Source organism: Malus sylvestris, chromosome 2 (genome assembly GCF_916048215.2).
Source record: "Malus sylvestris chromosome 2, drMalSylv7.2, whole genome shotgun sequence".
NCBI lineage: Eukaryota > Viridiplantae > Streptophyta > Magnoliopsida > Rosales > Rosaceae > Malus > Malus sylvestris.
The window spans coordinates 12752019-12778916 of NC_062261.1; the positions used below are offsets into that span (position 1 = coordinate 12752019).

The 26898-nt window shown below is 37.3% G+C and overlaps 1 protein-coding gene and 1 pseudogene across 1 annotated transcript in view; both read left to right on the forward strand.

Annotated features, from left to right (window-relative positions):
- Window positions 1–26898, forward strand: part of LOC126613923 (methyl jasmonate esterase 1-like) — a 62818-nt gene that overhangs the window by 29105 nt on the left and 6815 nt on the right. The window lies entirely within an intron of this gene.
- On the forward strand, window positions 6705–10255 carry LOC126613924 (methyl jasmonate esterase 1-like; annotated as a pseudogene).

Consider the following 26898-nt stretch of genomic DNA (forward strand, 5'->3'; position numbering starts at 1 on the left):
TTGCAGTTGGTTCAATCCTCCACACCTCGACTACTTCCATGATGAATCTTGCAGAATCGATAATGAGTAGGTAAATTTGTCAATCTTTTGCCTTAATTTTCTCTGAGTTCTAAATTGGATTAAAATTACTGTTAAAATTGATGATATTGAGATATCTAAACTAAGTGTTTATTTTAATCGACTTTGTTTTAGAATTAAAACATAAAATTTTGAGTTTGCATTCTCTTATTGGGTTTCATTTTAATTTATGACCTAATTTTTTTTAACACATATGTGAGTCTTCTCTCAGACACTAAATAAAATAAAAATTGTAGTGATTACATAAGCTTTTTATTTATGAAAATGTTTCATTGTAACCTACTTTTGGTTTCTTAATTAGACATTAACACAAGCCTATATTTTGTTATATGAAAACCAATTTCTTTAGTGTTTAAACTTGCAATTTTGAGTCTTTGCCCAAGTGGGAGAAATAATGTATTATGGGCTTCACACTCATCAATTTTGCATGCTTTAATGTTGATTCTTTTGCGATCTCATGTTGTCTATCATTTTTCTACTGCTTTCTTTAATGATGGCTCCACTACTAATATAGGTATGGTTTCAAGGTTGATTTCTCTTATGGTTTCTGCCTCTGAAAATGATTCATTACTAGATGTGTCCCTACCTTTGATGAAGTTCGTTCCATAGCATTTTCTATGGATCCTAATAGTGCTCCTGGTCCGGATGGTTTTGGTGGGCATTTTTTTCGTGCCACTTGGGCTTTTGTTGGTGTTGATGTTGTGAGAGCAGTTCGCTTGTTTTTTCTGTCTTGTTATATTCTCCCTAATCTCAATTCTAATTTTGCCAAACCAGTTTCGTTTTCTCAAAGACAGGAATATTTCAGATTGTATTTTATTAGCTTCAGAAGGTATTAATTTGCTTGATAATAGGAATTATGGTGGGAATGTGGCCACTAAATTTGATGTGGCTAAGGCCTTTGATACGTTAAGCTGGAGTTTTCTCACAAATGTTCTATCAGCTTTTAGGTTTCATGCAACGTTTTTCAAGTGGATTGATGCTATTCTTGCCTCAGCACGTTTGTCTATTATTTATTTATTTATTTTTAATTGATCTCCAATTGGCTTTTTTGGTTGTTCACGAGGGGTTCATCAGGGGGATCCACTTTCTTCTCTTCTTTTTTGTCTTGCTGGAGAGGTTTTTAGTAGAGGAATCCTTGAACTTCGTAATTTCAGGCCGTACTAATTCTATTTCCTCTCCTCGCGGGGTAGTGGCTCCATCACATGTTCTTTTTGCTGATGATATCCTTGTGTTTTGTAGAGGTGATAAGAGAAGTTTACAAAACCTCATGGCTTTCATGGATGAGTACGGTGTTAACTTTGGCCAATTTATTAGCAAGCCAAAGTCTTGTGTTTACATTAGAAAATATGCTCTGCCACGTCATTTTTTAATTGTTTCTTCGTTGTGGATTTCTCATGGTGAGTTGTCTTGACTTATTTAAGTGTTCCTCTTTTTCGTGGAAGACCCAAACGTTCTTTTTTTCCAGCGTCTAACTGATAAGATGCGGCAACGTATGTCACATTGGAATGGTCACTTTCTATCTATGGCGGGTTGCCTCACACTGGTTAAATATGTAGTAGTCAGTATGCTATCTCATAGTTTTTCAATATATTCATGGCCTGCTTCTATTCTAGCTCAAGTACGTTCTTGGGCTTGTAATTTTATTTGGACTGGTTATGCGGATTCGAGAGGGTTTTCGACAGTCTCTTGGAAAAAGTGTTGTGTTCCTTATAGTGAAGAGGGTCTTGGTATTCGTAAGTTTGCTTCTTTAAACAAATCTTTTCTTCTTAAGAAGTTTTGGGACATTTTGACTACCTCCTCTATGGCTGCAATTTTTTTTCGAGGCCGCTTTATTAATTGTTTGGGATTGCCTTGTTTGTCTTATAAATGTTCCTCCATATGGCCTGGGTTGTGCCCTCTTTTTGGAGATATTATCTCTAGATCTCATTGGATTATTGGTACCGGTCACAAAGTTTCTTTTTGGCATGCAGTTTGGTTAACTGAACCCATTGCGGATGCTTTGGATATTCCCATGTCTATGCGAAAGTCATTGAAATCTAAAGTTTCTGATTTTATATATAATGGCCACTGGTGTCAACCTGCTTTCCTCCTTAATCGGACGCACTCAATATGGAATAAATTGCTCTCTATTACTTTGCCTATGGATCCTGGAGTGGATGACTTATTGGTTTGGAATGATACTACTAATGGTCATTTAAAACTTACTCGGGCTTATGATTTTAAAAGAAGTAAACAACCTCTGGTTACTTGGGTAATTGGGTTTGGCGTTCTTGCTACCGTCCTTGTAATTCAATTGGGTTTGGCGTTCTTGCTACCGTCCTCGTAATTCAATTATTTTATGGAAGTATATGCATGGTAAGCTTGTCACTGATATTCTTTTGCAAGATTGAGGATTTTCTTTGGCATCTATATGCTTATTCTATCGCTCGGCAATTGAGACACCTTCTCACCTCTTTTTCAGTTGTAATTATTCTCACCAAATTTGGTCTTCATGTTTGCGTTGGTTTCATGTGGACATAATTTTTATGACATTTTAAGTTTTTTTTCCTATCCTTTTGAACATGGTTTTGGCTCTCAAGTTCAAGTTTTATGGTGGGGGATGATTGGCGCGGGTTGTTAATCTACTTGGGCGGCCCACAATGCATTGCGTTTTGAGGAATTATCTCCTCATGTTTCCACTATTGTTCGTGATATTAAGTTGCAGCTGACTGAGATTGATTCTTTGAGCACTAGTACCATACGAAACTCTGTATCTGATAGGGCTGGGCACGGGCCGGGCCTAATTTTGAAGGAACCGGAGCTTAAACGAAACGGGTCGGGCCGGGTACATCATATTTCATTACAGGAATTGAACCGAACTTGGCCCGTTTGAAACGGGCCGATTCGGGCCGGGTCCACAGTTCCCCGTTTTTTTTTTTTGGGAAAAAACAATTACAGTAGCACAAATTTAGTTTCAAAGATTACATTCCAACCATTACACCGACACAGATTGCAAACCACAGATTGCAGTAATTGCACATATTGCAATTGCACAGATTCTATGATTCTACCACGGCACTACCAACTAGGGGATGACATCAATAACTATCATAAACAAGCAATTAATCACAAACAAAACCAGAAAAAATTCAATTGAGGTTGCGACATCCACCCATGCCCACACCCCCTTATTCGTATTCTTCTGCAACTCAATAGCACTGCCCGAACCACCGCCACTCAATGCCGTCTCCGCCCATGCCCACCTCACCATAGATCCAAACCCACCAAACCCAGTTCCAAATCGCCACCCACAATGAGATTCGACGCTGCCCAACCCAGATATGCCTCTTCTCCTGCTCAAATTCAATTTAATTCAACAGAAGTTTCAAACACAGTCGATTCAAATTCAATTCAATAATAGATTTGAAATTGGAACATAACAGAGGTCAAGGTTCAAGAACCCAACAAAATCCCTAAATCTAGAAAACCCTAATTTAATTTTCAATCCTAAATCCCTAAAACGCAATACCTTAAAACTAAAGAGGACTATGAGCAGGGTCATGCACTGCAAATATGGGTCTAAGTGAGACGGATGAGGCGTCGTTTCGAGTTGTTCGACTTCGTCCGTTCCTTTGAGTTCGTCAGAGAGGGAGAGAGAGACATGGCAGCGGACGCAGCGAGGAAGACATGAGCAAATCAGGAGAGATAGAGGTCTGATGATGATGGTAGCGGGGTACAGAGCTACGACGGTGGGAGGCTGGGAGCGAGTTAGAAGGAGATCTCGAGGTATGATTGAAATGAAAGGAGTCGGGGAAGAGAGATCGAGAAGACTAAGGATGACTGATGAGGAAAAGAAATGGGTCCGGTATGAGTGAAATGAAAAGTTTCGGGGAAGAGAGATCGAGAAGACTAGGGATGAGGGAAAGAAACGGGCTGGGTCGGGGGCCCGTTCCCTTTTATTTTAAGACCCGCCCCGCCCCTATAATTTCATATACCCGAACCGCCCCGCCCCGTTTTGTGTTTAGAAATATTGGACCCGCCCCGTACCCGCCCCGAACCTGAATTACCCGCCCCTACCCACGGTTCTTGTACCCGTTTGCCCACCCCTAGTATCTGATCTTTGTATTATTCGTGCCATTGGAGCTAAAGGTTGTCTAGCCAAAGCTCCTCGTATTCATGAGGTTCTATGGCTGCCACCTTCTATTTCTTTGATTAAAGTTAACATTGATGGTGCGGCTTGTGGTGCTCCTTGTTTAGCGCGTATTGGGGTATTTTTTTGAGATCATTTTGGTAGTTGTTTAGGCTGTTTTGCAGCTTCCATTGGAATTGCTTATTCTTTAGAAGCAGAGTTGCATGCAGTTATTCATGCCGTGGATTTGACTTGGGTAAACGGTTGGAATTATTTGTGGATCGAATGTGATTCTTATTTAGTGGTCCTTTTTCTTTCACCTACTTCTTGCAAGATTCCTTGGCGTCTACGTGTTCATTGGATTAATTGCCTTGCTCTTCTCTCTCGTATGCACGTTCGCGTCACTCATATTTTTCGAGATGGTAATGCAATTGCCGATTGGTTGGCTAATTAGGGTGTGGATCATTCTGGGAGTTTATATTGAGACTCTTATCCTTCTTATGCAACTTCTGCTTACATTCATAACCTTTCTTCACGACCTAATTTTAGGTTTTGGTAGTTTGGTCCTTGATGCTTGCAAAAGTATTAACTTTCATTGAGGCGGTTTGTGCTGGTAGATTTTGCACCTGCCACCATGCTCATGATTTTGAGTTTCATCTTGTTGTTTGTTTTCGTTGATATTTCTTTGTTTTTCTCTTAGCGGATTTTGGCTCTGTCCCCCCGCTTGAATTGTTTTATTTTTACTTTTCTTTATTTAATAAATTCGGAGATAGGGGACCGTAGGGGGGTCGTTCTATCAGGGAGTTAGCCTTTTCTCATCACTCTGAGCAGGAAGGAAGTAGCCTACTTGTAGTTGACGGCTAATCATGGGGTTTGGTTCTTTCTTTCCTCATTGTGCGGGCTTAGAGAGTAAGGTTTCTACTATTGTAGTCCGATGACCAAGCTTTATGCGTAGCTCGACTTGCTTTTCCATTATCATCATTTCATTTTAAAAAAATTGCACTTAAATTATTGGATGTCAAGAGATATATGTTTTTTTTTTTTGGACAAAGGCTTACTTTATTTATAACACAACATATTACATGAGAGAAGGCCCAAATACAAGAAACACACAAACAAAAATATGGACCTCTATAGTAACCCAATAGCCCAAAACATAGTTTTGAGGCCTGAACAGGAAAAACACCAAAGTAAACCCTAGCAGCTTCCTACCTCCGCCGTCAACCCGCTTACCAAACGAACAACCCTTGCAACCATCGGAAAGCAACCAAACGATAGCCCCAAAGCTGGATGAAAACACAGTGACAACAGGACCCCAAAACAGAGCCCCAAACTCCTCCACAGCACACCACAGTAGTAGCTGCCATAAATCGAAGGAAGCTAGCAGGACAAAACCCACTAACAACAGTGCCAACAAAGGCAAACCAAAGGAAGGAGGTGGTGTGAACACTCGAGTAAAAGCTCTACTCACCTTCGGGGAGAAGCGCAAAAAATCACGTTGAAAAAAAGTGGGAGCCAAGCCGGACTGTGAAGTCGGAGAAGGATGAAGCCGATCCGGATTGGTCAAGAGATATATGTTAGGTCACATGTTCTAAAGTCCATATTTAATTTGGAACGTGGCTTATATATTTGCTTAAACGTGAAATATTGTTGCTAACAATGACATGCGGTGCCTTGCAGCATTTGACAACTGAAGAGTCCAATTTTGATGCATGAAATGATATTAGTAGTAGCAGTACAGAAAAAGTCACAGACCATTAAACCATGCTGAATAATGTGAAAAGTCTCACACCACCGATCAAACAACATAAATTAGAACTTATATTACTTTAACTTTTAATTGGATCGACGTCTTTTGTAGAAGGCCTTCATACAATTACATGAGTGATTAAGTGAGGACAATATTAATATAATTAGCATTGAATCGCGACGCATATCTCTTAAACTTAAACAAACCTTACTCATCATTTCACGTAAGGTGCCATTTGGTTCTTGACCAAGAGAAATGCTAAGGAGACTCTCTCAAAAGTGGACTTTCTATGAATTATTTGTCACTTCACAATTTAAAATCAATTCCCGTGGCAATACTATAAATATTGTGCAAAAAGTATAAGGAGTTTTAACGAAAAACCCACGGTACAGTTCACTTTAACGAAAAACTACATTTTTACACTACAAAGTCAAACCTGGTACTATTCATTTTACCCTTTATTTTGTCTTTATCGTTAAAACTCAAAGTTTTCAAGCCCTTTTCATTAGTTTTCCTAAAAATATAAGGCGACAACAATCCAAAGAGAGTCTCACTTTTAAGAGAGTTTTGTTAGCATTTCTCCTTGACAAAATATGTGGCTCTGAGTTAGGAAACTACTTTTCTAGCAAATTGGAGTTGGGAATACTATACATTTCACGGCTCATGTCAAGACTCTTGACTTTCGACCCAAGTATTAGTTCTCTGATCGATTACTATAAATAAAAGTAAGACGAGAGATGCAAACCCTATCAAGGAAATTGAGAGTTAATGATACAGAAAATATTATTGGAGAACATGACAGAGAAGCTCCTTTTGTTTTTCCTATTATTTATTTGCTTGGCAAAAGCTATTACCTCAACCCCATCCCCGCCCTCCAACATTCACAACCAAACTCAAAGTCCAAAACATTTTGTATTGATACATGGAGCTTCTCATGGAGCATAGAGCTGGTATAAGGTGGCAACTCTCCTCAAGGACTCAGGTCACAATGTCACAGCTCTAGACTTGGGAACATCGGGGATCAACCCGATTCAGGTACAGCAGCTCCCTTCGTTATCGGAATTCGTCGAGCCCTTGACAAAGCTCATGGTGTCTCTACCACCAAATGAAAAGGTTATCCTTGTGGGTCACAGCTTGGGGGGTGCAGTCATATCTATTTTCATGGAGAGGTTCCCTCATAAAATTGTTGCTGCAGTATACTGTATATGTCACAGCTTTTATGTATGGTCCTACTCTCAATTTCTCAACTACATATGCAGAGGTAATGAACTTCATATATACTAAAAGTCTAAACGTTCCGCTATATATCGTAAAACCTCGATACGTGAATGTTCGATAAAATAATAACCTCAGTTAAAGAATAATATTTTCCAATCCCAAGTCGGGTCAGAGTACTAAGATAATAACCTTGCTAAATGCATAAGATAATCATTTTTCTTAAAATCCTTGAAGGCCCAATGAATATATAAATTAATAATTTATACAATACATAAAGAAATAACACATAAAAATCATAATACATACTTAGGATCATTTCTCTAGTCATATTCACTTGATATTAGAGAAACCACTCATATATACAATATTTTTTCTAACTCGAAATATTTTGCTGGTTTGTGCCTCTTAACATTGTTATTTTTCATCTCATCCGACAAATACTATGCTGGTCTTCTGAAAGCGTTTGATACTGTTGGTTGCTTGATAGAAATCAACTGATACTTTTGTTGAACCCTTTGTTTCCAAGTCTTTGAACTAGAAGAGATATGCTCATTTTTATACTCGCACAATACTCTGCTTATCTCATCAGTCAATGTAGATTTTTTTAATTCCTTTCAAATGACATGTCGTAGATGAACAAGCTGTGATAATTGTAAGGAGTCTAAAGAGATTACTTATATATAAAGAGATTATGTTGCATGTACATAAAACATAGAAGTACTTTATTTTTTAGGAAATTAATTTTTATAATACTTGATCGTCTTGTTCTTAAATTATCTTAAAAGTTATAAATTATTCATTTATCGAATAACTTCTTTAAAATAATAAATTTTTTTCCCAAACATTATTCATTTATGGAGGTTTTACTGTATACCTCATTCATTGATCATATATCATACTAACCTCATTTGGTGAATCAAGAAATGCAATGAATAAATATGGCATTTTTTTTTAAATATCTGTCATAGGTAACAATTTAACATGAACTCTCGTTCATTGTTTTCGAAATCCTAAGGGTAATTATCTAAAAAGTAATTTTCTAAACATTTGTATAGGTTACCAAAGGATATGATGCTATGGACTTTCAATTCAGATATAATAACGGAACCAACAACCCTGCAACGTCCCTTCTCATTGGGCCCAAAAAGCCTTGGCGACAAGCGTGTACCAACTCTCACCACCACTGGTAAGTCTTAAAGTGTGTCTATTGCCATATATAGGAACCTTATCGTGTTCTCTTAACACACACTTGAAAGATAAGGTGTAGTGTAAGAGTAGAGCGCTAATATTTCTAAAATATAAGTTGGGGCTTTCCAAGATTGGTTAGTGATAGGGATTTTACCGCTACCTGCAAAAGTAGGGATAAAAACACTTAAAAAAATATTTGCAAGAGTACAAGGTTGTAGTAGTATAGCGGCTCAAGTAAGGTCGTTTTCCACAGGGATTGAATGAATAATTTATGTTTAAATTAATTCTTAATTAACTATTTTAAACAAGGTTTTGAAAAATGTTGCTTTTTGAATTTTAAATAATAAAAACGAATTTAATAAAAGCAACTAAATAAATTGACAAAGAAAAACTAAAGAAAATAGTTTGAAAATAAAGTTAAAAGCCTAGGGTTCCACCGTCCCCTTAACAATCCTATGTAATTTTACCAATTACTTATGAATTACATATGCAACTTTGAAGGTTAGGTTTTCCTTATGCACATTCTCCTCGTGATGTTCAAGCGAGAACGTATATCTAATATGCAATCCGTCTGTGATATTCAAATCAAATATGAACATGCAAGACTCATTAAGTTTTATGAAAACCTTTTGAAAAACCATGCAACCCCTAAGAACGTGATATTCGCCTTAGGTGAAATTACAATTATTAACCACAAGAAGCAATACTCAATCCTCCGGTGATATTCCGACCGAATTGCATCCGATTACTTATCTCAACATCCTAATGGTAGCTAAGCATTAAAATATAGAGACGGTTTAAGCACATTAATTAATAATTCAAAGTAAACATGCATAATATCATAAGCAATTGAATAGAGACTGCATATTCACGCTAAGGCTCAAGGCTTCGCCCTAGCAGACGAAAATTAGTTACTAACAATCATACAACGAAATATTATTAAAAATAAGGATAGAAAACACCTTAAAGTAGAAAATCTTCAAGAACCCTAGCAAAGTTCTCTGTCTCTCAAATTGTATCAAAGAAAGCCCCCTAAAGACTAAGAACGGCAAACCCTTATATCCCATCCTCAACCATCGCACAAACCCTAAAACAAAGTCCTTTACTCTAACTAGGAAACTAAATAATAAATAAAATATCTTAGAAAATAAAGTCATAATTAAACTAGGAGAATCTGCCAAGTACTTGTTCAGCCACATTTTAACCCCAAATCTCCTCCAAATCCGGCCCGTGATAGCTTGTTTTAAAGATTAGGACGTTCTGAACACATCTCCAGAAAGCCATGAACTCATCTGAGGTCATCTTGGGCTCCAAAAACGCAATTTAAGCCCAAAACGTCATTATTCCAGCACTGCACACTGCTCCTTTATTTTATTGCCAGAAAATAACCGTTTGGTGGAAAAATCTGATATTTTGACACGATCAAGCTAAGCGACTCACGAACGTTCTCCAACTGGAATTACTCCAAAATTCGTCCATTTGATTATGTTTTGCTCAAGAGGAAGTCGAAAGTCCTACATTGGAAATACAATTCAAAGTATCAAAATTCTTCCAAAATAATATCCAAAATATACTAAGAATAGGGTTAAATATATAATATAAAATAGACTCATCAGTTTTTTTATGCTTGTAATGGACATGATTTAACTTTAGCATCATCGTTGGTGAGACCTTTACTTTTATATAATTACGATGTAATAAAACTCACGAAGGAGAAGTATGGATCAGTTCCTAGAGTATTCATCGTGGCCAACCAAGACCGTACGATAATGTTGGATGTGCAAAATTACATGATCAAGAACAATCCTCCAAATGAAGTGAAGGTGATAAACGGTTCTGATCACATGGTCATGTTCTCTAAACCAATGGAGCTGTTCTGCCACCTCCAAAGTATTGATGAAAAGTATTCATAAAGATATGGACGGACATGATTAATTCAGGCATACTAGCTCGCTAGCCTGCGTTGCATGCACCATAGTACAAAATGTAAATGAATAAATGAGATTGTTTTAATTACTAATAATTACGTGTCCATGAACTTTAGTTCAAGAGGCATGACGCACTACTATAAACATGGTCACTTAGTTAGTTTAGCTTTGCTTGTGGTCGCTTCTCATCTTTCAAAGTTATGTTTTTTTTTTAATAAATGATATTATTTATATTAAAGGAGTGCAGAAATGGGCTAAGTCTCATAATAGGCTAGCAATAATGTGGTTTAAATTCGCATTCGTCGAGAATCGAACCTAAGACATCTCACTTATAAGCACAGCTCGGAACACCACTAGACTGTAGTAGTAAGTGGCTTCAAAGTTATGTTTTTATTTTTTTATTTATGAGTGCATTTTTGCTCACCACCCTCAAGTGGTAGTAATGCTCACCATCCTATTTATCATTGTTAGATGTGTTTGAATTTTGATATTTGTGCCTATCCACCAGATCCGGCCAAGGCCCAGTGCAACCAGGGCCATTGTCCAGGGCCCAAAATTGAAGGGGCACCGAAAAAAAAAAGTCCAAATAATTAGATATTAAAAAAAATGTTCAAAGCCCAAAATAGGGACTAGAGGGCAAGAGGCCCAAGGTTGACACAATGGGAAGGGCCCCCGGTTTTGGGCATTTGAAAAAAAGGTCATTAAAAAAATTTAAAAAAAAAACAATGTAAGGGGACCACTCGTCCCCTGTCCCCCACACCATTAACCCTATTCCCTTTTTCCCGATTCCCCCCCCTCCTGCTGCCGTCTGTTCTTTCCAGTGTTCTAAAAATCGGCCTAGGCGGCGCCTAGGCGCTACAAGGTGGTCAGCCGCTCCGATTAGCCCATAATCGGGAGAAAAATCGGCAAGAGGATTAGGCGGGCGCGGAGGTAGCTTAGGCGGTGCTTAGGCGGCCTAGACGGGCGACTTGATGACCTAGGCGGTCTGGGCGTTTTAGACATTTTGTCGCTGCACTGTTGCAGAGAGCTGCGTTTTCTGCCTTCTGCGTTTCAAGAAGACGAAGGGAAGAAGAAGAAGACGCAAGGAAGAAGATGACATAAATGACTTTCTCTCTCTTCTCACTCTCCCACGTGACACCACTCCACTTTCTGTTTTATTTTTTTTAAAATTAATTAACTTCTTGTCAGGTACAGTGAAGAACATAGATTGAATATTGTTTGGTGTGCCCCACATTCTTTTTTGGTGTGCCGTTCCCACCAGACTACAATCCATCATGTTTACACTTTCACCTTTTTTTTAGGTTCACTATATAATAAATAATTTTTAAAAAATATTTATTAAGTAGTACATACTTATTATCATATGAATTTTCATCTTATAGACTTATACCATATAATTCATTAAAAAATAAAATAAAAAATCCTATCAATTGGAGAGACATTGTTAAAAACATTTTTTGCATTTTATCATTTTTTTATTATCTTATCTATGGATTTCATACAAGTATACTTTGTTTTTATAAGTTTCAATATGAACTTATTTACAAGATATATAATAAATTTACCTAAATCCGCCTAGGCCGCCTAGGCGCCCGCCTAGACCCCGCCTAGCCGCCTAGGCGCTAGGCGCTAGCCCGCCGCCCGACTAGCGCCTAGCGTTTTTTAGAACCTTGGTTCTTTCCCCCCTCACCCACCACCCACTTCATTGTTTCCCACTGCCTGGTCCCTCCCCTGCCGCCCGACAGCCACTGAGCCACAGGTCCTTGTCCTTCTCAGCCACAGCACATGTCCTTGCTAGCCTATTGTCATTCACCAAGACACCAACCCTTTTGAATTTTGAGCTAGACTAATTTTTTTAAATTTTAATTATTAATTCATAATTTAATATAAATTTTGCAAGTGACATAGAATTATATGATAATTGATGTATAGAATTGTTGTTGTTGATGAATTGAATTCTTGATTAATTGGTTTATTTGATTTCATATGTGTTAGTGCTTTTATAATATGTTAGACCGTATGTTATGTGTTACTGCTTTTATAATATATAATAGATGTTAGTGTTTTTATAATATATAATATGTATTGGAATGATAATTTTAATAAGAAATTTTTGTTATATTATGTGTAGGTAATTTTTACAAACAAATTATCAAAGCCATGTCTGTTCTTCCCCCCCCCCCCCTCACCCACCACCCACTTCATTGTTTCCCACTGCCTGGTCCCTCCCCTGCCGCCCGACAGCCACTGAGCCACATGTCCTTGTCCTTCTCAGCCACAACACAGGTCCTTGCTAGCCTATTGTCATTCACCAAGACACCAACCCTTTTGAATTTTGAGGTAAACTAATTTTTTAAATTTAAATTATTAATTCATAATTTAATATAAATTTTGCAAGCGACATAGAATTATATGATAATTGATGTATAGAATTGTTGTTGTTGATGAATTGAATTCTTGATTAATTGGTTTATTTGATTTCATATGTGTTGATGCACAAAACCGGATGGTCTTGGTACAACGTAAATCCGACCGTGAATCTGCAAGAAATGTAAATAACACAAGATGTATCGTGGTTCACCCCAAGGTTTGGGCTACGTCCACACTGATTGTATTGTATTTCTCTGATGAAGAGGGAGAGAGAGAGCTTAGAGCTTAGGGGGTGTGAGGAAGCTTTGAGAGGGGGTGAGAGGAAGCTTTGAGAGGGGGTGAGAGGCTTCAGAAATGGCCTCTGAGAGTGAGAGTGAGGCCTCCCCTAGAATGAGGGTAGGAGTCCCCTTTTATAGAATAAGGGGCTCCTCCTCTTTTACAAAGTATGGGCTTTAGTGTGAGGCCCAAATACAAGGCCCAAGGCCCAAATATACGAGGCCCTAAATATGGTATAAACAGTAGTCCCCCAAGTCTTCAGTCAAGAGAGTCTTTTGGCTGGAGACTTGAAATTCAGTCCATGTGTGGGCCGAAGTAACTGATGCTCGATATGAGGCGGTGCCCAATCTGAAATGATGCTCAACTAGAAGTAGCACATGTTGTGAGGCCGCTTTGCTTGTAGCTTGTGTTGCCTTGGTTGGCTCGGCTTGTGGCGTTTGAAGGTGAAGGAGTCCCTTTTATAGAATAAGGGCTCTCTCCTCAATACATAAGTGATGGGTTAGAGTTGATGCTCGCTGTGAGACGGTTGCTCAGTAGGCGGCGATGCTCTCTAATGAAGGTGAGGGAGTCCCTTTTATAGAATAAGGGCTCGCTCCTCAATACATAAATAATGGGCTAGAGTCCCCCAAGTATTTTTCATGAGGCCCAGTTGAGGCCCAATATATGGTACATAATGTAGTCCCCCAAGTCTTCGGTCAATAGAGTCTGTTGGCTGGAGACTTCAAATTGAATCCATGTATGGGCCGAAGTGGTGGTTGTTCGGAGGCGGTATTTGTATACCCTGCACTGAAGCTTTGTAGGTGAAGCTTTGTAGGTGAAGCTTTGAAGCTAGAGCTCTGTAAATGAAGTCTTTGAAAGCTAGAGTTTTTGTAAATGAAGCTTTTGAAGCTAGAGCTCTGTAAATGAAGTCTTTGAAAGCTAGAGCTTTTGTAAATGAAGCTTTTGAAGCTAGAGCTCTGTAAATGAAGTCTTTGAAAGCTAGAGCTCTTGTAAATGAAGCTTTTGAAGCTAGAGCTATGTAAATGAAGTTTTTGAAGCTAGAGCTCTGTAAATGAAGTCTTTGAAGCTGATTTAACATGAGTGATGCTCATGCATGTTTATGTTGATTGACATGAGTGATGCTCATGGATGTTGACATGAGTGATGCTTATGGATGTTTATGTTGATTGACATGAGTGATGCTTATGGATGTTGACATGAGTGATGCTCATGAATGTTGACATGAGTGATGCTCATGAATGTTTATGTATGATTGATATGAGTAATGCTCATGTATGACTTGAAGTACTGGGCGTACTTTTGATCACCTGGTTGGTGTTATTTTGGGCTTATGGGTCGTCGCCCTCCACAACATTCCAGTCCAACCCATTTATTTTGGGCTTGTCGTTGTTCTTCTTTTTTTTTTTTTTTTTTTTTTTTTTTTTTTTTTTTTTTTTTTTACCCTCTTATGGGGTTTATACAGATGTCTCCGAAAGATAAGAAAAATAAATTACATCACTTTAATGTAAGGAAACCTTTATCTTCCTTCTAGGTCTTTCCGTAGCTTTCTCAGAAAATAGGAACATGCATGATGAAAGTGTGAGCATCTTCTTTGGCTTTAGTAAGATCTCATTTTTCTTTTTCTTTTGCGTTGTCCCCATGTGCTCTCGAGGAGAGCCTCTATTTTTCTTTTTCTTTTCTACTTTTGCTTTCTTAGTGACATGGTGGCTGGATTGCTTCACTGGTGTGCAATTGGCGCATGCCATCTCCACAAACTTCTTCAGACCCTTTCCTCCTTTTCCTTTTTCTTTTCTACTTTTGCTCCCACTGCATCTTATTTTTTATTTTGCTTTCTCCAGACATTGCTTTTTCTTTTCTTTCTTTCTTTCTTTCTTCTTTTTTCTTTTCTTTCTTTTTTTCTTTTCTTTTTCTTTCCTTGGCCGACAATGGGGTGTGGGATATTTCCCACCAAACCCGTTCCACTTTCTTGTTATTCCTTTTGTCTCTTCTTTTGTTGTTGGGTATGATGGAAGGTGGAGTGGAGCTTCCACTTTTTCTGTTCCTCACTAATGTTGCTGCACTCCCTCTTTTTCTTGATGTCCTGCACCTGCACTTGCACCTGCAAATCATGTGCAGTGGTACTACCCAGCTCCATCCTATTGCAAGCAAATACAGATAGCTCCGGTCTTGGCAGCTATTGAACTCTTTTCGCCCTCTGTTTCTTCTTTGTTCCTTCTCCTTGCACGCAAGGTGTTTGCTGAAACTCCTCGAAGAGGAGGAAAACAGAGGATAACAAGAAATTGTACTTCACTAGGATCATAACAAAAGAAGCCAAAATCATGGACTGGATCCCTGTATATAGGATACACTGGAATTTCTTCCCCTGGTTCACAAATATAGCTTCTGCAACTACAGGTCCAGGCTTGACAACATGTCGATTGGTGAGGATGATCCCGCGGCGCTTATCGACGGTGAAGCTGGTGGCATAGCTAGCACCAGCGGCCTTAGTGTCAAAAGCACGACAGGCGGTTGTCCGTGGAACGATGACGGCGGGGACTTGACCAGATCAATTGGGTATGTGGTTAAAGCTCCGCGAAAGCTCAATTGGATCCGTAAATGGGAGGCAAACCCAACAGCAACAGCGATCAATCAACTGATTCGGGCGGCAGATTGGATGGTTTGAATTCGGAACCCGAGATCCGAATACGCTACTGGCGAGATCTGGGTTAGAAAATACGGAAAGAGATGAGAGATTTGGATCTCTGAGCTTGCCATGTGTTGAAAACCTCTCGACTGCACCGAATGCTCTTAAGATCATTCCCGCCACATGGCAGGGAGCCGAATGTGATGAGAACTTCGGGCTCCTCTTGGGCCACCCATTCTTTGGGCTCGCGCTCTTCCAGATCTGGAGATGTTGCTGCTGCCTGGTTCGAAACCATCCTTGGCTCCATCTCCGAGCCTCGAAACTGCTACTGGGGCACAATGGATTGGCGCACCTGCAGAGACAGAAAGCTTGTTTTCTTCTGGAGTTGGGATTTTGGTGATGGTTCAGGAATTTTGGACGGGTTGGAGTCCGTGTGGGTCTTGAAGGCTCTACTAGACAGAGAGAGGAGAGATTTGATTCCTTTGGTTTTTTCGGTTTTTGCAGATTTGCAGATTCACGGTGGTGAGATGAAAAATTGAGAAAGAATCTGACACAGCTTTTCGTGTCGTTTCCCACAGACGGCGCCAAATGTTGATGCACAAAACCGGATGGTCTTGGTACAACGTAAATCCGACCGTGAATCTGCAAGAAATGTAAATAACACAAGATGTATCGTGGTTCACCCCAAGGTTTGGGCTACGTCCACACTGATTGTATTGTATTTCTCTGATGAAGAGGGAGAGATAGAGCTTAGAGCTTAGGGGGTGTGAGGAAGCTTTGAGAGGGGGTGAGAGGAAGCTTTGAGAGGGGGTGAGAGGCTTCAGAAATGGCCTCTGAGAGTGAGAGTGAGGCCTCCCCTAGAATGAGGGTAGGAGTCCCCTTTTATAGAATAAGGGGCTCCTCCTCTTTTACAAAGTATGGGCTTTAGTGTGAGGCCCAAATACAAGGCCCAAGGCCCAAATATACGAGGCCCTAAATATGGTATAAACAATATGTGTTAGTGCTTTTATAATATGTTAGACCGTATGTTATGTGTTACTGCTTTTATAATATATAATAGATGTTAGTGTTTTTATAATATATAATATGTGTTGGAATGATAATTTTAATAAGAGGATCTCTTAATAAATTTTTTTCTACAAAGAATGAGTTAGTTGAAAATTTGAGAGAAAATGATGTTGGTGAAGAGTCGCAAAATGTTGTTGGGGAGTCTCATGATCATGAAATTGGTGGTTATGTGGAGAAAGATGTTAATGACCAAGAAAATGGTGGTGATTTAGAGGAAAATGTTGGTGATGAGTCTCAAGATCATGAAAATGGTGGTGATGTGGATTTAAATGTTGATGATGATCATATTGGTGTAGAGAAAAATATTGAATCTCCTGAACCTATTTTCCATTTAAACATTTATGATCCAAAAGTTTGAGATGGTCTTAATACAGAAATGAGAGACTTACTTGTAGAAAAATGACCAATTTGAGAAACTAATTTCACGTATCCTAAGGACAAACTCTCTTGAAAATTTTCATCACACTACTATGGTCGAAAATTACGAACGGGTGAAATTTATGATAGGAAATGACTTGTGTACTCAAAAGAGTTGGATAAAGTCTTTTGCTTTTGTTGTAAATTGTACTTTTGATTGTCGAGGTTTAGGTACTATGTCATTTTCTCAAGTAATATAATTTGGGCGTAAGGACCTAGGCCCCTAGCTTCGACTGGGTTCCAGCCCTCGTTAAATATTTTTTTTTAACATATGTTTTTGTATTAAAAAAGGGCACATTTTGAACTTTCATACTGGGCACCCAAAAACTCAGGACCGGCCCTGCTATCCACTACATGAATCTCGAAATTCAAACTTATTTAACGGTGATAAATATGGTGATGAGCATACACCATAGTTTATGGTGGTGAGCGAAAATGCTCCCTTTATTTTTTGGGTTGCCTAGCAACTATCCCCTACCATTAACTCTCTATCCCATCTTTGTAATCTATATCTCTATTTAAAGGGCTGCTCTATATGCACTCAAAATACAGTCAATTAGTTAATTTAAAAAAAATTAATCTAAGTATACAGTGCTTCATCCTTCTAAAATTAAGTATTTGACTTTTGGTGATGATGAGTTAATCAACGATTAATGACAATGAGCGAGTTTCGTTGTCCTAGTTGAGTGAATCCCCAATTCTTAACCCCCCCTCTCTTCGAGACCTTGGCTTTGTCCTGCATCAAGTGGCACCAGAGAGGGTTTTCAGATTTATATTCAAAATCCTGGTGAGTGCTACAGTATGGTAGTATTCATTTTCACTTGTAAGTGAGAGGTCTTAGATTCGAATATTGTAGACGGCGAATTCGATATCAATTTAGATTACCCATTATGTGACTTAACCGAACTCACCCTGACCGTCAAAACTGATTTGGTGTTATCTTTTTAGGAAAACTAATGAAAAAGGCTTGAAAACTTTGAGTTTTAATGATAAGGACAAAATAAAGGGTAAAGTGAATAGTACCATGATTGACTTTTTAGTGTAAAAATGTGGTTTTTCGTTAAAGTGAACAGTACCGTGTGCTTTTCGTTAAAGTTCCCTATCTTTTTTGCCCAGACAATCATATATCGTCGGAAACATGTGGAAATGTAGTTTTCAATGCAATAAACAGTGCATTAAACAAATTTTTGTGTGAATAGATATAGCAAAACACAGCTATAGTTGCAGGATAAATTGGAGTTCATTATTTTGTGCTCGTATTTTCAAGCCTTATATTGTTGGAAGACACTTTCAGTCAAGCTTTCAATTCTTCTTAGTGCTGTTGCGAAAACAGAATCAGTATTATCATACCTATTTTTGGTTTCACACTTTTTTCATTCCATTACAAATATGTGCGTTACGATTGTATGTTTGTAAAAACTCCTAGACATTGCTGTAATCTCAGCTTGTTAAATAATTATAATAAGATTCTGGACACTTTTCGTAATTTGAACCCTTTTTCCCCTTAATAACAGCAAACTTATTGCCTGCATGTGTCAAAACAGAGTCCATAGATACAAATAAATCTACGTCCTTTCATTGAATTTCAGCTGGGTCCGTGGCTGAAAGGGAATAAGTAGGTATAATGTCATTGCTGAGAAGTAGAATATATCACACACATAACTATTACTCTGCATGAGGATGAGATTTGAAGAGTCAGAACATAGATAAATCTCGCATCAATTCTATGTGTGAAGAAGGAGAGGCTTTCAGTGTCTTCGGAATACGAGATAGTACACCATGCGTCATTATATAAGTAGAAAGAAGTTATTTTTTAAGTTGCTAAATTTTTAACACAGCATCTCACCACTTGTATAATGGTTGTAGTGTACCACTCCTATTCTGGTTACACTGAAAAATCTCTCGCGAACAAGAATAGTCATTATCAATCATTTTTGTCAAATAACAGTACATAAAGCTCTGCACCTAGTTGTATACCCTTAGAGCATCTCCAATGAGGGCCTTATCCTCCATGAACCTACTACAGTTGAAGTCTTAAGTGAAAATTTTCCATCCCCAATGAGTTGGAAAATGGGTCTAGATCCACTACTTACGTTAGCAATTTCCTTCCTTGGGTAGCAAAAAATTAGGTTACATCTAGCCCCAAAAAGCAGTGGGTCCCGAGAGAAAAGTAGCTAACCATGTGAGTCAAATTTTACCGCTCTCCCCCCACTTGCGAATGCACTTATACTCTCTTTTATTCTTTTTATAATTCTTTTTCTTTACATTTTTTTGTTCCAAAGGTCCTCCTCTATTTTATATGTATATTTAATTCTTAAGATATAAAATGATATAAGAAGTTCTACTGAAAAGGCTTAATTTTTTTACTTTCCAAATATAAACACACTACTTATAAAAATGACATTGGAAGTTTAAAGACCTAAACAAAAACATAAACAATCAACATACCTAAATTGCAAGGGTATTACAATTTAGTTATAAGATGAAATCTTATCTTGTTTGATTTAAGAAAAGCAGACCAACGAATAAGATTGAGATACGATAATTTACTCCAACGGCTCATAAGTGATTAAATCTAACTTTGTCAGAATTTGGATTTTTTAAGGTTGAAATGTTAATAATTTTTTTTGAGCTAACAAGTCCAAAAATCAACTTAAGAAAAGTTAATACAAAATTATTTTATCGCGTAATCAAACTACTACATAAATAAATATATATAGCCTCATATAGAGCCTGAAAGTAAATAACCCCTTATGGGGAGAGATTCTTTTATAGAGCCACATAGATTCCTCATAACTCTAAAATGGGCTATATCCACAACTTTTTCAATCGCATATAGAGCCACTCACTGGAGATGCTCTTAAAAACTTCAGTGTGTGTGTGTGTCTATATATATAGTACGTAGATAATTATTTTCAGATCTACCTTTAGTTGAAAATAAATGGTAATTTCAATACTTTATTCTTCATTGCAAGGAGGTATTTATAAGAACACAATTGTGCAATATTAGAAAATAAATCAAACTAGACCTTGGCTCACAAGGACAAGGAAACCTAAATTTTAAAATGACAATATAAAATCCCTATTTATATCTATCCCAAAAATAAATTTTGGCCAAATTTTTCCGTGGCCTTGTGGTGAAACTGGAGAAAGTTTAGTTTCCCCGATCTACTTAATAATAAAAAATAAAAAAAAACTAATGAAAATGACTTGAAAAATTTTAGTTTTAATAAAAAACCATGTTATAAGTTTTGTTTAATAATTAGTATAAGACCCATATTAAAGTAGTCCAACTATAATAAATTATGATTTGTCGATTTTACCCCTAACTTTTTTAGGTTGAGTTCCAGATTTTCGTCATTAACAAAGTTCATCGTTGTTTTGCAGACTTTCTTCTTTTTTTTCTTTGAAACAAAATATAGATCCTTATGCTATTTAATTTATATTTTGTATTATTTCGTTGAAATGTGATCGTTGTTATTATTCATAGTGTATTCAAGATACTATTTTTCAATTTTTCGTCGTCAGTGGAGTTCATCGTTTGTTTCTCCAGAAAATATATTTGAGATCTGCATGCTATTCAATAATAACGACGGGTCACTGTTTCTGGACTGTAAAAATAAACTGTTTCTAAATTTTAAGTAACACTGTTTCAGGAATCTAAATCACTGTTTTTGATAAATTACTGTTTCTGGAATCTAAGTCATTGTTTCTGGATCCAAATGAAATAGACACATTGTTTCTTAAATGTAAGCTAGAAAAGAAATAGTGAAATTCATTGTATTTGAATTCAAAGCAAAATAAGCACCTTGCTTCTTAGATATAATCAACTGATGCATGAAGAAAAAAAAAAGTCAAAGGTTAAAACATAGATTGTTTCTGGAATCTAAGTCACTGTTTTTGGAATTTAAGTCACTGTTTCTGGAATTTAAGTCACTGTTTCTGGATTTTGGTTCTTTTCTTTCCAGATACAATGTTTGTTTGTGCACAGACAAAACAAACACTGTATCTGATTTTTTTTTCCAGAAACAGTGTTATGTTTTGGTTTTTTTTTTCCATACACTTTTCCGCCAATTTCTGCCATTAAACTTCTTTGAACTAGTTTCGGCGTCTTTGTTCCGATGAATGCTTCATTTTTCAACTTTGATTTGAACTTTGATTTGGTTGTTTTTGAAACGGGGAATTCAATTTGATAGGAAGATAAGGAGTTATTATGCCGGTTTCGTGTTGGGTTGAGGTTGGTGAAGAGTCAGGACAATATCGAATCATTTAGGGGTATTTACAGAAGTGTAGATTTGTAGAGGGTTGGGCTTGTAAGTTTGGCCCGTGGACAATAGTTTTGGATGGTTTTTTATTAAACTTTGAGCCTTTTTGGTTAAATAACATTTTTTGATGGTTTTTGGTTAAATATTTGTTGGCCCAAACCCTTTTCGTTAAAGCTCCCTAAAAAAAAAAACAATCGACCCATGCAATAAATCAAACTGAAACTACTCAACATGAGAAGGAGGTTGGTGGTGGTTAGAACTCCTACCTTTGCCGTAGAAGTGAGGCCTCGTCGGAGCTCGAGTTTCCAAAGGGTTATGCTTCAAATTAAGGGAAATAAAGGTTGTTCTTGTGTTGGGATTGAGTAGGAGATGAAAATGATGGTGGTTTAGTGACTTGGTTCACCGCAGAATGGCACTCCGCTGTTCTCTTCCTCTGTGTAGAACAGGGGAGAGAGAGAGTGATAATGAGTCGGGAGAGGGAGTGAATGTAAGCGTAGGGAGAAGAGAGAGTGGGTCCCAGTGGGCTAAAAACCCAACAGCGTAAAATAAGTATCCAAACATTACGTGAATTTATGAGAATGCCCTTAATCTTTTGAATCTTGGTTTTAACTCCAAAATCCGTTGTGTTTATTCTCCCGCGTTCATATCAACAAGTGTTACAAGAATAGACTAAAGTCAATATCTACCCTTCTAGGGGCCTTTTGATCAGTTCACATCTTTAAAAATAAAAATACACCAAAATTAGGAATGTGTTGTAACAAAGAAGCTCATATGAAGCTTGGTGGACCAAGACGCAACTATTCTGATCATGAGGCCGAAGTGAGGTGGTTTTACAAACCATGACACCGTTCACCTCAAGGGAACAAAAATCAATTATGGAAGTTTGGGATGCCGAGATTTCATCACTGGCTTGAGGTTGCGAGGGCCTGTGTGGAAGATTACAAACCCGATGAAGAATTTGAGTTTGATGTTGAATTTTCATTGCCTTCTTATTATCAAATTAGGCGCAAGGAAGATAAACTTGGCATTGCACTAGCAGAAGAACCTCAAAACAGTGAAATGGAATTTGATTGCGATAAGAACTCAAGTTTGATCAAATAGTTGGTTCTTTGATTGGATTTAACAACCAATTTTTTATGAATATGCTGACAATGAAGAAGTGAACCTGAAGAATGACAGCCGAGAAACTTTTTCAAGACAAAAAAATTGAATTTGTATCACCGAAGAATTCAACATGTCTACGTCAAGATGGGGTTTGCAAATCAGATTCCACAAGGGATATTTTGGCCTCTCATAGTGCTTCAAATCTGGAGTCTTGTGTTGATCAAACAAACAGCAACATATTGATGGTTTGTGAATTGTGATAACAAAGATGTTGTGCTAGAATTCAAACATGGATGCACTCCACAACACATTACCACACATGAGCGTCCTAAAGCTATGAAAATTACTCCTACATTTGAATTTCATGATACGGTTTGGTACAACTCCATGCACACTAATGTCACCGAAAAAATGGGTGAGAGGAAAGCGTTATTGCAATATTTGGAAGTTAATACATCCTTAAGGAATCTTTATAAACTACTGCAACTTCTGGAAATGACCACCATTTGTTTCGATTATGCGAAGAAGTTGTTTGTTAGATTGAAAAAAGAAAACAAACTATGGGAAGAAAGCTTGGTTATTACAACACTACGGGCTATGGATCGAGTTTGAGTTAGTGAACTCATGGGCGAGTTCTTTCTCACCCGGAGAGTCTGATGCAGTGTATGCGAGGGTGAATTCATTGAGCTTTCATATTTAGATGGCTGATTTAGATTCTATATAATCTCTGAGTAATTTATTTTTTTATAAGCTGTATTTTAATTATGTATTTGGGCTGAGACTTGGTTTAATTTGTTCTCTACCTTTGAGCTTTCATTCGTCACATCTCTCAAAGCCTGCAAGAGTTGACACATAACAAGAAAAGGCCAAATTGGATTAATCATCGTCGATGTCATAGAGCACTAACATCATAATCCCTGTAGTAAAAAAAAAATAAAAATTAAACTTCTGTGGTTATATTAAGACCTCTAGCAAACTTAATCCAAAATAAGATTTATGTTAGAAATCTGTTAAAATCAGGGGTAAAATTGTATTTCAGCTCCAATCCTCATATGGGAGCTGGGTAGCCGTCATACGGTGATAATTGATGATCTGAAAAAGCTGATCATCAATCATATGCTGCAATTCAAACCTCGTTGAGAGAAAATTTACAGAAAAATGCCATTTCTCTTAACCAAAGGTTCTAAATCTACGCTGCCTTCTCTCTCCTCTTCAACTTCCCATTGCAGCAACAAATGTAAGTTCTTCCTTGTTTCTGGGTTCCTTAAAATTTATGTGTATTTTTGTATGAAATTTTCTCCTTTCGATCGGCGGGTATTGTTGTTCCTTCAAATTTAATTTAATTTTCTTATTTTATTTTCATTTGTTTTTTGGATTATCTATTGTGGTTGTTTTTGTTTTTCGTTCTGTTAATTTAAGGTTACCATGATGTTTTTTTTGTGTATTTTTGTTGCTTGAACATGTATTGTGAATGGATATTGGATTTTTGGTTGGGATTTATAAGGTGCTTTGCTTCTTGTTGGGTTTAACTGGGTTAATTGGTCGGATTGTGTAGTCTGACCGAGAGATGGGAAAAAATGGTTGCTTGGGGTGTGTAATATCTGCCGAGCTCCTATATGAGCTCCCATAGGATGATTGGAGCTGAAATACAAATTTACATCTGCTCTTAACAGAAATCTTACTTTTGTTTTGTTGCTTGTTTTGTCGCTAACGGTTTTGATCACAAGAGTTTAATTCCTAAGTATTTTTTACCACATGTGTCACCATGCAAGTGCCCTATCACCACGAGGATGGTTAAATGTCTGATAAGATTGAATGGCCCATTGTTAATATTCACTAATTATGTCTTTGAACTTTTACAGGTTACTAGTAATATTAATTTTATGATTCCCAATTTAGAAAAGATAATGGTAGATTTTGGGCTCAAGTTCTCGTCTACTTTGTACCAGCTCTCTCCAGCAGAAGTAGTCTTATTAAAAAAAAAAAAAACTGTTATTAATATTAGTAGTATTTTTTTTAATACATCGATATTTTTACATTAAAAGGAGAAAGAGTTTGGCAAAGCCACACAATGGCCAGCCTAATTTGGTATCAAATTTGCCATCCACGAGATTCGAACCTAAGACCTCTCACTTCTAAGTGAAAAGAAATATCATCAGACCGTAGTACTGAGTGACTATTATTATTATTGTTTTACATAATGAAATATCACCCTAATTTGTGGGGAATTTAGGGCCCGCGAATATTATGATACAAATGTGAGAAATTATTTTGCATATACATGTTACATCTAGTAGCGAAGTTAGGAATTGTCAGAGGGAGGTGCGAATTTAAAAGAATGCAAGGTTAAAAAAATATGGCAAAAACCAAATCTGTTTATATAATAGTATCGTCCATAATTTATCAATACAAATAAGTTACAATTGCCGACGATAAAAAGTTCGCATAATAGGTTCATTACCAATAAAAGTAAATACATCTCTCTTAATGTAAACAAGCATGCTATCACTCAACCATTGGTCTCGATCCTATTTTATTACGCAATGGTCTTTTCACAATCTTCATAGCAGTAAAGCTCTCTCCGCCGAAGCAGTTGCAACCGGTAACACCAGAGTCAATTTAAGAAGCTTATACACTAACTTGTAGCTTGCACACCTTCCGGTCTTCACCAACTCCTTTGAAAGATCACTAATTCCTTTCAAAAATGAAAATTCACTATGCATCTTCATATACTTTATGCCTACTAACTAATTAAACCAACAATTCAATTAATCAATACTAATAATCATATGACTATTTAGTAACAAAATTTCAATTCAATTCAATATCAATAATCAAGAATCCAAATTTTACCCTAAATAACAATTTCATTCATCAATACTCATAAGATTTCATATCAATAATCAATAACTATGTTAATTAATTACTCTATAATTCTATATCAATTAAACAAGATTTTGTATTAAATAATCAATTAGGTTAGGGATGGCATAAATTTGGAAATTAAAAATTTTGCTTAAAAATTTGGAGAGAAGGGCCAAAGCTGGCGGCTGGCTGGAGGATGGTTGGCGGCTGGGCTGGGTTAGCTTGAAATCTGGAAGCAAGGAAGGCCAACGGGCTGTTGCGCTGCCGGGATTTCCTCTCTGATTGGTTTTCAAAGTGGGAAAGGAGTAAATGGAACGGGGTGGGGAAGAGCGAAGGCAACGGGGGACATGTGGTCCCCCTTTAATTAATTTTTTTTTCAATAACTAAAATGATGTCGTTCCACTGAAGGGAGTTTTTATTTTTTTTTATCAGGACCCAAACGAGGTCGTTTGGCTTGTTTTTAAGAAGAAAAAAAAAATAGAGCTCTGTGCAGTAGAGCTGCATGGCAGCAATGGAACCCAGAAAAACAGACCAACTTCATCACTTACGAAGGGATCAGAGGGGTGGAACCACTGCTTCTACACTTGATTTTCAGCAAGAGAAGGGGCGACCGCCCCTCCTTGCCCCTATGTAGCTTCGCCTCTAGTTACAGCATCATCTTATACCCAGTGCAGGCAAAAAGAACATTTTTAAAAAATTTAAGAAAATAAAAATATCATATGTGGTGATTGATAGTTAAATTTCATTTTAATAATAATAAAAAAAAAAATCTAACTGTGAATCGCCACATCATCCTTTAAACAATGCCTACGCCTCTAGTTTAGTGAAAATTTGTTATATGAAATAAGAATGAAAGAGACACTTTTAGGCACGCATGCATCTTATGAATGTGTAGATTATATTTGGAACTGAATATTAGGTTTTACTTTTCCTCAATTTCTCTGACGCATGCAGATGCAGGCATGCATGCATCTTATGAATGTGTAGATTATATTTGGAATTGAATATTAGGTTTTACTTTTCCTCAATTTCTCTGACGCATGCAGATGCAGGCATGCATGCAGTGGCGGATCCAGGAAATAATGTTTGGGGGGTCAATAAGGATAGCGCGCGCAGCGCGAAATTTTTTTTTAACAGAAACGACATGCATATCGTCATTTCATCGGGTCTTGGTAGGATAGCGCGACCAGCTACTCCAAAATCCTTGTTCAAAGGTCCTGAACGTTCAAACATGGAGGAAGAGATTGCTTCAACTTGTCGGCCTTCTCGGAATCAAACACACAAATATGAAGCACAAATGTATCTGAGCATGCACGTGAGACCTTGAGAACTAGGAAATTTTCATGTTTTTCAATTTAGATGTAAGAGTTAATATCTTACTGTGCCAAATACAGCAACTGCTGATTTCCTCATCTGCATCTACCCAACCATTATGCTTGGATCTCTCATAGAAGAAACAGCTTGTTCACTAATATTTTGCAATTGGAAAAAGAAAAATGAATTCCTTGTGAATATCTGGCAAAGCATATCACAATTCCGTCATAGGGAAAGGCATGGTTACAAGTTCAATTATAGAGCCAAACCTGATTAAAAGCACGCAGTTTGCTTTTAAGTGTTGAGAAGGGCTTCTGTAAAACCCC